Source organism: Phodopus roborovskii, unplaced genomic scaffold (genome assembly GCF_943737965.1).
Source record: "Phodopus roborovskii unplaced genomic scaffold, PHOROB, whole genome shotgun sequence".
Lineage (NCBI taxonomy): Eukaryota > Metazoa > Chordata > Mammalia > Rodentia > Cricetidae > Phodopus > Phodopus roborovskii.
Window position 1 is genome coordinate 9,870,001 of NW_026125059.1, and position 10,502 is coordinate 9,880,502.

Sequence of the window (10,502 nt, forward strand, 5' to 3'; positions counted from 1 at the left end):
TGATGGCCTAAACTCACACCCTTAGAAAAAGCCAGGTCGTGTGTGCACACTTGTAATTCCAGCATGGAGGAAAGACAGGAGGACGCTGGGGTTCCTGGGCCAGCCAGTCTAGCCATACCCAGGTGCTCCAGGTTCAGCGGGAGACCCTGTCTCAAAAGTGAGGGAGAGAGGAACCGGAGAGAAGGCTCAGCAGTTAAGAGCATTGGATGCTCTTCCAGCGGACTTGAGTTTGGTTCCCAGCATCCATGTCAGGTTGCTCACAACTGTCTGAAACTAGCTCCAGGGGATCTGATGCCTCTGGCCTCAGTAGTCGCGGCACTGATATGTACATACCCATGCAGACATGCACCTACACATAATTTAAAATAATGAAAGTAAACATTTTTAAAAGAAACAATAAGAGGGTGTGTGGGGAAGACACCTGACTTTGGCCTCAGGCTTCTGCATATATGCGTGCACGCACTCACCCAGTATAGATCTGCAGAGTAAATGGTGTCCATATATTCAGGGTGTCTACAGGCTAGCTGTTAATGGGCAGACCCCATTTCTTCTAAGTCATCCTCTCTCTCTACTGGTTATTTATGTCACTACCCTTTTGCACAAACCACATAAAATACTTCACACATTTTTAAAACTCATCAACTTAACACTGCGGAGATATTTCCACAAATGTGCTGATGAGCGAATTCTGCCTGACAGCTGCTACCGGGACAAAAGGCCATTGCCTGACCTATAGAACATCGGATGCTGAAGCCAGTCACACACACACACACACACACACACACACACACACACGCACGCACGCACGCACGCGCGCGCACACACACACACACACACACACACACACACACACGCACGCACGCACATACTACCACAAGCGCCCAAGCTGTCAGGCAATCTCTGAAATGGTTTCCTTCCCTTCCTGCCATTTGGTCATGCCTTGCAAACATTTACTGCCTTTTAAGAACTGAACATGGCCAGTTGGAAATGCCCGGCTGGAGAGCTGCCCTTACACTTGGGTCTGTCCTGGCAGGAGTTGAGCATATAACCCCAAGCAGGATGCCCCCAAGATGGGCATAAGAACAAGTGCACCTTAAAACTTCGGTTGAAAATCTCTTGGGTGGCTGGGCAGTGGTGGCGCACACCTTTAATTCTAACGCTTGGGAGGCAGGGGTAGGTGGATCTCTGGGAGTCTACAGAGCTAGTTCCAGGACACAGAGAAACTTTGTGGGGGGGGGATAAAAGAGAAAAGATAATCTCTTGGGTGCTGGACCTGCCATCCCAGCTGGGGAGGCTGAGGCAAGAGAATCCGTGGAATGAGGCCAGCCAAGGCTACATGGTTTTAACATTCCAAACCGGGCCTGGGGCTGCAGCTCTCACCGTGTGGGCCGGAAGCCCTGGGTTTGATCCCTGGCACCACATAAATCAAGCATGGTGGTGTCACCTGTGATCCCAGCACTCAGAAGACAGAGGCAAGAGGGTCAAAGGTCAAGGTCATCCTCAGCCGTATATATTGAATTTGAGGTCAGCCTTAGATACAAGGAACCCCGTCTCCTTCACCCGAGAAATGCATATAAGACAATTTATTGAATTCATAATTACTTACATGTCTGCCAAGTGCCTTTCCCATGGCACAGTGAATCCCACGAAGTGTGAGCAGAGGTCAGAGGTCAACCTCAGGAGTCATTCCTCAGAGGTCATCTAACTTGGCTTTTTGAAACAGATGTCTCCTGAGAACCTGGGGCTAACCACTAGGCTGACTGGCCAGTGAGCCCTGAAGACCCTCCTGTCTCTTTCCTCAACACTGGACTCACAAATAGGTATTACATGCATGCCCCATGGATACTAGATATCTGACTCGGGTCCTTGCCAACTGAGCCGTGTCTTCCCAGCCCTCAAATACTGTCAAAATCTTATGTGGATGTGTTACTGCAAACGGTTGAGATATTTAGTAAGTGTCTTAGTTACTTTTTGGTGTCTGTGGTAAAATCTAACAAAAGCAAATGGGCGGGGGGTGCAGGAAGGTTTTGTTTATTTTGGCTCATGGCCAAACAGAATATTGTTTAAAAAGGGAATCTAGGGGCTGGAGAGATGGCTCCGTGGTTAAGCACTGGATGCTCTTCCAGAGGACCTGGGTTCGGTTCCCAGCACCCACATGGTTGTTTGCAACAATCTGTAACTCTGGATTCCAGGGAACTGAACAATCTCTTCTGGCTTCTGTGGGCATCTGTACACATGCAGTACATGTAGGCACTCACACATACACACGAAAGTGAAATAAATCTTTTTTATTTTATTTTATTTATTTATTTATTTATTTATTTATTTATTTTTTGAGATAAGGAGCCTGTCCTGAAACTAGCTCTGTAGACCAGGCTGGCCTCGAACTCTGTCTGCTTCTGCCTGGGATTAAAGGTGTGTGCCACCAATGGCTGGCAAGGGTAAGGTTTAGAAACAAATGAATGCCACCCACCATGGTCGGCAGGCCTCGCACAGGAGCTTGGCTCAGCGGGTGGCATTGCTTCGGTGTCAGGGGTAGGGAGTGATAGGGCTGGCGCTTCTTTATGCAGATAGGCACCCAAGCCCTGGGATCGGGGCCGTCCACTTTCAGAGAGGTCTTCCTGCCTCAGGTAAGGTAATAAGGTAGTCTCTCTGTGTGACATCAGGTCCTGATAGCCACAACCAGTAGGCTCAGAAATTTTACCCCCACCCTTTTGGGGCCTTTTGTTTGTTCCTTTTGTTTTGTTTATTTGAGAGACAGGGTCTCACTATTTAGCATCAACTGGATTGGAACTGCCTACATAGATAACGCCTCCTGTCTCTGCTTCCCAAGTACTGGGATTACAGGCATGGGGCATTGAAATATCCAAGGTACCCATTTAGCAACCTGAGGGTGAGGTGGCATCTGAAGTGAATGTCGGGGCTGGAGAGACAGCTCCAGGGAAGAGCACGCTCAACATGGATAAGGCCCTGGGCCAAAATAAGGATGAAAAAGCAGAATTACTATTTTATGAGATTCAATCTGTTTTATTTGCCTGCCTGTATGTGTGCATGTATGTATGCATGCATGTATGTACAATGTTTATGCACCACATGTGTGCCTGTTGCTTGGCTTGAGGAGGTCAGAAGCGGGTGTGAGGCTCCCCAGAACTGAAGTCTGAGGTGCTTTCTCTTCATCTTTATTTGTCTTCACAGCTTTGCTACTGTCTGACATAACTGGAAGCCACAGCCGGGTGTGAAACCAGTCTTTTGGTATCACAGGAGCACTACAGCATGTTCTTGCAGGCGACTTAGGTTCAGTTCCTGGCACCCCTAGGGCTGTACACACATGATGCACATACATACATGCTGTACTCACATGCATATACTCCTCACTCAGACACACCTTCATACATACATGCTGTACTCACATGCATATACTCCTCACTCAGACACACCTTCATACATACATGCTGTACTCACATGCATATACTCCTCACTCAGACACACCTTCATACATGATTACTTTTTAAATAAAAAAGGGGTACATAAAAAGGTAATTTAAAAGCCATGCATAACATTCTTTAAAAGAAAGAGAGGGACATTAAGGCAAAGGCTAGGAGCCTAGTCACACTCAGGAGGCAGAGGTAGACAGACAGCCTGGTCTACAAGCTAGTTCCAGGACAGCCAGAGCTATACAGAGAAACCAAAAACAAAACCTGAACAAAGAAGGGAAGAAAAAAAAAAAGAAGAGGAGGGATGTGAATATCAGTCAGTGGGCAAGCACTTACCTAGAATATTCAAGTCTCCAAGTTCAATCCCCAGCGCAGGAACACACACACACACACACACACACGCACACGCACACACACACACACACACACGCACGCTGGGGGTGAAGGCAGTAAGTACTTTCTTGTTACTCTGTCTTTGTTACTCTTCCTTTCCTTTTCATCACCCCCACATTTGTGTCCCCCCACACCCCCATTTCTTCAGCCTCTCTCTTCCTCTCCTGCTGGGCTTTGGGGCTCCTGTCCACCTGGGAGTCCCTCTCCTTTGTTAGCCTCGCCAAACAAGGACCTAGTCATTTGTTTACTTGAGAGTCTGGGGTGGGGGTGGAGGGGGTTAAAAATCTCTCCACACATGGAAACAAAGGAGAGGGCATTTTATATTCCCTTTCATGGCTGGTGATGGCCCCTCTTCCCGGGCACAAGTTCCTCTTGGGTGTTTATGGATGGCTGTGTGAACAATGGGGATTCTTTTCTTTTCATACCAATTAACTTTCTTAATTGTGGGGCTCAAACTGTCCCACATCTGTGTGTCCGGTAGGCTTCTCTGACAAATTTATATTCAATTGTAATTTATATTGTAAAGACAGGTAGACAGGTAAGAAGGTGAACTCTGGAGCATTCTGGGTTTCTGGCATTTTCCCCTATGTTATAATGACAGGAACGTGGGCAAGGACAGAAACACCTCCCCGACGGTATGTTTTTAAAGGCAAAGTTTGCAGTAAAAGGAAGGTGCCTCTTTGGGGTTTGGGTAAAATTTGTTCCCTGCAGATAACCCCAAAAAAGAGAGAAGAGGAAAAAAAGAATCTTTTGACAAAGATTGTAGGGGTCACTTCTAAAATGTTTAAAAAGGAACCAGAGTTGCTTAAGTGGAGACTAAAATGGAAAACATTTACACACAAAAACCGTTTGATCAGCTGACCCTTCAACTTGCTTTTTGAAAATCTATACATTTCTCTCTTGGGCAGATACGTAATCCACGAGCAGCCTGATAGGCATGTTTTGGGAGATAATCCATATGGCTTGATCATTCAGCCAGAAGGTCCTGTCTTGCACAAGATCCCACAAAGGGAATAGGGCAGGATTGGTAGGGGTGTGTGTGTGGAAGGATGCCTCTAAAGACTTGGGAATCTATAAATTGCCAGCATTCTTTCTGGAGAGGTCAGGCTATTAGGCATTAAGGAAAGAAAGCCAAACTTGAGACTGAGCCTTAGGAACATGGCTGTTTACTGTTGAAAGAAAGAAAAGGTCTACTCTAGAAAGGAAGGAAGGAAGGAAGGAAGGAAGGAAGGAAGGAAGAAAGAAATGCCCTAGAGCATGACTACAAACATTTAGTTTAATGAAATTAAAAGGGGCAACCAAAAAGAAAAAGCTGGATGATGGTGGCACAGTCTTTAATCCCAACACTCGGGAGGCAGAGGCAGGCAGATCTCTGTGAGTTCAAGGTCAACATGATCCACAGAGTGAGTTCCAGGACAGCTAGGGATACACAGAGAAGCCCTGTCCTGAAAAACAAAAACAAACAAAAATAAAGGAAAAGATAAGAGCCTTTGATTGCAGCATAATGTTTCTTCCTACTGTATCATTGTAGTCTCCAGACCTTCAGAAGAGAGTGAAACTGTCCTTTCCTGCAGGAACTACTGAGGTGAGCTTAGCCTGAGACACACTTACAGTGTATGTGCATGGGCCAGCGTGGGCTTATCAGCGATGGGTTACAAATGAGTCTGAGGATCAGGTTCTTTATTCCTAGTAGTTCCTAGTTCATCTCCCTTTTTTTTTTTTTTCCTTTTCTTTTCTTTGTATAACAGCCCTGGCTGTCTTGGAACTCTCTCTGTAGACCAGGCTGAACTTGAACTCACAGAGATCTGAAGGCGAGTGCCAGGCACTTTGTTTCTTTCTGAGAACGTAACTTGAAACACTACAGTGCCAATAATCCTCTAAAGTGTATCGGAAAAACCTGTACAGTTTTATATACATTCACAATATACTTTCGCTGCCTTCTAGATAATTTATTTCATAACACATTACTGCACAGTACTATACCATCACTTATATGTAAAGAAATAACTAAATTAAAAAGAAAAAAAGGTGTGTGCCACTACCTCCTGGCCCCCACTTAACTTTTGAAGACACTGAACCTGGAGTGCATTAGGCTGGCTGACCCTTGAGCCTTAGGGCTCCTCCTGTCTCTACCTTCTCAGCACTGGGGTACTGGGGTAATAGACAAGTACAATGTACTCAGCTTCTCACATGGATGCTGGTGATCTGGAGGTCCTCATGCTTGCATGGGAAACCCTTCTCCAGCAGAACCATCTTCCAGCCTAACACAATTGTGGGTGACCATGCAGCAATCCATGCATCAGCCACAAAGACTCAGTGTAAGTAAAACTGTTCAGTAGCTATTTGGAATTGATGACTGGGCAAGCAAAGAGATACAGGGGGCAGGGCGGGGGTAGTGGTGGGGAGGCAGTAAAGGGGTACCCTTTGCAATTAGCCAGCTCTGCCGCCCTAAATCATTCCAGTGGAGGGCCCTGTGCCAGGACACTTGGAAAACTAGGCATTTGGCCCCCTTAAGTTACAAGCCTGCATTCTGAGCTAAACTCAGCTGCTGAACCCTGCAGAGTGGAGGACTTCTTCCAGATTCTCAGCTGGCCATCTGGGGTAGTTACCAAATCCATGGGACTCCAGTGCTGTTTCTGAAAGTCAGACCTTGCATCTCCCAAATTAGAGCAGCCATGGTCACTGGGCCAGTCAGCTGAGCTTCCTAGCATGAAGAGCACATACCCACACCAATGACACTTTGACAATGACAGGTCACCTTTTAAAGGGCCAGTCTTGAGATTTTGTATGCAGACAAATATGTAAACACACACACACACACACACACACAGAGAGAGAGAGAGAGAGAGAGAGAGAGAAAGAGAGAGAGAGAGAGCGTTGTGGTCCTCTTAGTTTCTTTAGGTCCTCACTGCTTTCATATTTTCTTTTTGATTGGTTATTTGAGACAAGGTCTTTCCATGTAGCCCAGGCTGGCCTTGAACTCACAGAGATTCACTTGCCTCTACCTCCTGAGCGCTGGGATTAAAGGTGTGAGCCACTGTATCCTGCTTGCCTTAGAATTTTGAGACAGGGTCTCACTGCAAACCTAGGACCATGAACCTGGTATGTAGACCAGGCTGGCCTCAAAACTTGCAGCAGTCTGTCTGCCTCTGCCTCCCTGAATACTGGAATTACATTTGTGGGTCACCATGTCTGCTTTTTTAAAGTTTTTTTTTTTAAATTAGTATCTATTAATGGGTTTCATTATGACAGTTTCATACATGTATATTCATCTAATTAATTAATTAATTAATGTTTTTTGAGACAGGGTTTCTCTGTGCCTTCGGAGGCTATTCCGGAACTAGCTCTTGTAGACCAGGCTGGTCTCAAACTCACAGAGATCCACCTGTCTCTGCCTCCTGAGTGCTGGGTTCAAAGGCATGCACCACCACTTCCTGGCTTCATCAATTTATTTTTATAGTAGGGTCTCTCTGTATAGCCTTGGCTGTCTATACACTGGCTCTGTAGATCAGGCTGGCCTCGAACTCACAGAGATCTGCCCGCCTCTGCCTCCTGAGTGCTGGGATTAAAGGCCTGAGCCACTAGCGCCTGGCTGTTTCCATCATATTTATTCTCCCTTACCCTTTCTTGTCCCTTCCTGCCCTCCCTCCCTTCCTCTCTCTCCCTTCTTCCCTCTCTTTCTTTCCCTCTACTTCATACTTAGGTGTGTATGCACTTGCACACTGGACTGTGCATATGTGTGTAAGGCACAGTGAGCTGAGTTCTTTGGGGTGCTCACTGGATCATGGCTGGCTGAGAACTCCTTTATACAAGCATGATCAACTCACTCGTGCCCACCCAAATGAAAGGACTGTCTCTTCCCTGTCAATCGCTCACTGCTTAGAGACCCTCAGAGAGGGGTGGACCTCCAGCCCCTTCCCCATACCTGGCGTTTAGCTGTCCTCATAAAAATAATACTTCAGGGCTGGAGAATGTAGCATAGTCAGTAGAAGGCTCACCCAGCCCAGAATAAAAAGCAGGCACAGTGGTGCAGGCCTGGAATCTCAGCCCTGAAGATCGAGGAAGGGGGATCAGAAGTTCAAAGTCACTCTCAGCTACATGGGGAGCAGAACTGCAATTCAGATAATGTGAGATCTTGTTTTAAAACAAAAGAAGGGTCTGGAGGGGGGGTACTGAGGCCAAGACACTTGTGTTTGTCCTTTTTAGTTTTTTGGATTTTGGCCTGTTGGAGACAAGCTCTGACAATACAGCCCTGGCTGTCCTGGAATTCACTCTAGACCAGGCCGGCCTCAAACTCACAAGAGATCTGCCTACCTCTGCCTCCCTCCCGAGTGCTGGGATTAAAGGTGGGCGCCACCACCACCCGGCAATGGTCTTCGTTTTAAATGCTGAATAATATTTCATCGTGTTGTAGTCCACACTGTGTTTATCCATTCATCCCTTGATGGACACTTGAGTGATTGCCACCTTTTAAGTACTGTAAGTCAGCTATAAACACAGACATCCAAGTGTCTCTCTGAGACCCTGCTCACTGTTATTTCATAGAAGTCCACTTTTACTCTTAAGGAATTGATAATAGCTGCCTGTAATGCCTGCATCATTTCACACACTCCCTCCTCTCCAATCATTGCTTTCAATGCTTTATTTTATACCCAGGGTCCCTAGAGTCACAATCACTGGCCCATTATCCTACTGTGACTTCTGTGTCCAGTTACTACAGCTAAGCAGAGAGGACACAGTGGTGAGTCTGCAGTGTGAGAGACAGACAGACACACTCACTCTTCTGCTTACAACCAAGTGACAGACATGACGGATGCTGAAAAAAAATATCATAAATCAAAAATACAGGGGCTGGGATATGGCTTAGTTGGTATAGTACTTGCCTGCCTCTCTCGAAGCCCTGGGTTCGCTCCCCAACACTTCTTAAATGGGGCATTGTGCTGCATGCCCGTAATCTTAGCACTTGGGAGGTGGAAACAGGAGGATCAGAAGCTCACACTTACCCTTGGCTACACACTGAGTCGGAGGATGGTCTGTATCAAATAAAACAAAATACAAGCAAGGGCTGGGAAGATGGCTTAGCCACTAAGATACTTGTTGCCAAGCTTGGTGACTTGAGTTTCATCCCAGGGACCCACAGGGTAGAAGGAGATAACACTTAGGAATCTCAGGCAGGAAGAGTGCCTCAAGTTTGAGGCCAGCCTGGGCTACATGAGACCCTGTCTCACCCTTCTCCACCCCTCAAAAAAAGAAACCTGTCCTGAATCTTGAACTATAGTCTATGCCATAAAAGCAAAGAATCCTTCCTGGATAGTGGGAACCAAAGGAGGCAGGGGAAGAAGCTGGGCACAAACAAGTAACCTACTGTGGAAGACAGGAGGCTGGTTTTAGGGAGGGGCATGATGAAGCTGAGGGCTCAGGAGTGGGCTAGCGGAGAGCGGAGGGGCAGAGATGAGAGGGAGTGGTTAGTGGAGAGACTGAAGCTCACACCCCAAGTCAGAAAGTTCCTGAACTCAGTTCTGCAGCTGGATGATATTCAAGATCACCCTCACCTAGGAAGAGAGCCAGACACATGTGGTCCTAGCCACTGAGGTTGAAACAGGTGGATGGGAGTGTAGGATGATCTTTGGCTATGTAGAGCATCGAATGCCAGCCTGGACTGCAAGTGACCCCGATCAACAAATAAATAGTTACACAATGTGCCCGCGGGAGGTATGAGCCTCAATGGCTGCAGGGATGAAACGGGGTTCTGCACCCCAGATCACTCTCTGAACAGTAGAGGTTTGGCATTCACAGACAGCTGAAAAACCCACTAGTGGTAACCTTTGCTGAGTGCTGCCTAGAATCAACCCTGAAAACAACTCATCTTGGCAAGCTCCAGCAGAGGATATTGCCTTCAAATCCGGTCTCTTTCCTATACCTGGCCCCACCCAGGGCTTTTGGCTGCTTAAGGCATTCTAAGCCATTAAATGGTAATTTTGGACTAGGGACTTGCCTTCAGCTCTTTGCCCTCTGTCAACTTCTGCTCCCTCCAAAGATTTATTCCATTTCTCTGCTGGCTTCTGGCTGTGGGTCACGAAATGGAGACAACTGATGAACACGGAGTATGCTTAATAGTGGTGGTGTCTCAAGCCTGTAACCAAGCACAGGGGTGTGTGTGTGTGTGTGTGTGTGTTAATGTGTGAAGCTATAAGTACCAGGAGCTCAAGGCCACCTGTGCTACATAAGACATTGTATTAAAAAAGAAACCAAATAAAATGAAATTAAAACAAACAAACAAACAACTACTGTCAGGATGGAAAGGTGGCTCAGTGCTTAAGAGCACTGGCTGCTCTTTCAGAGGACCTGAGTTTGATTCCCAGCAGCACCCACAAGGCAGCTCACAACTGTCTGTAACTCCAGTTCCAGAGAATCCACCCTCACACAGGCATACCTGCAGAGAAAACACCAATGCATGTGAAATAAAAACAAAACAAAACAAGAAACCAAAGATTACCTTTTCCTTTCTTTGAGACACGGACTCAAACTTGAGGATTTCTGACCTCAGCCTTCTGAAAATTATTATCATCATCATCACCCTTGCTGTCCTGATTGAAATGGCCCAACGGTCCCACCCCATTCTCAGGCAGATATGGCTGTCATGCTTTCTATCACTAGTGAGATAAAGGAGAGAAT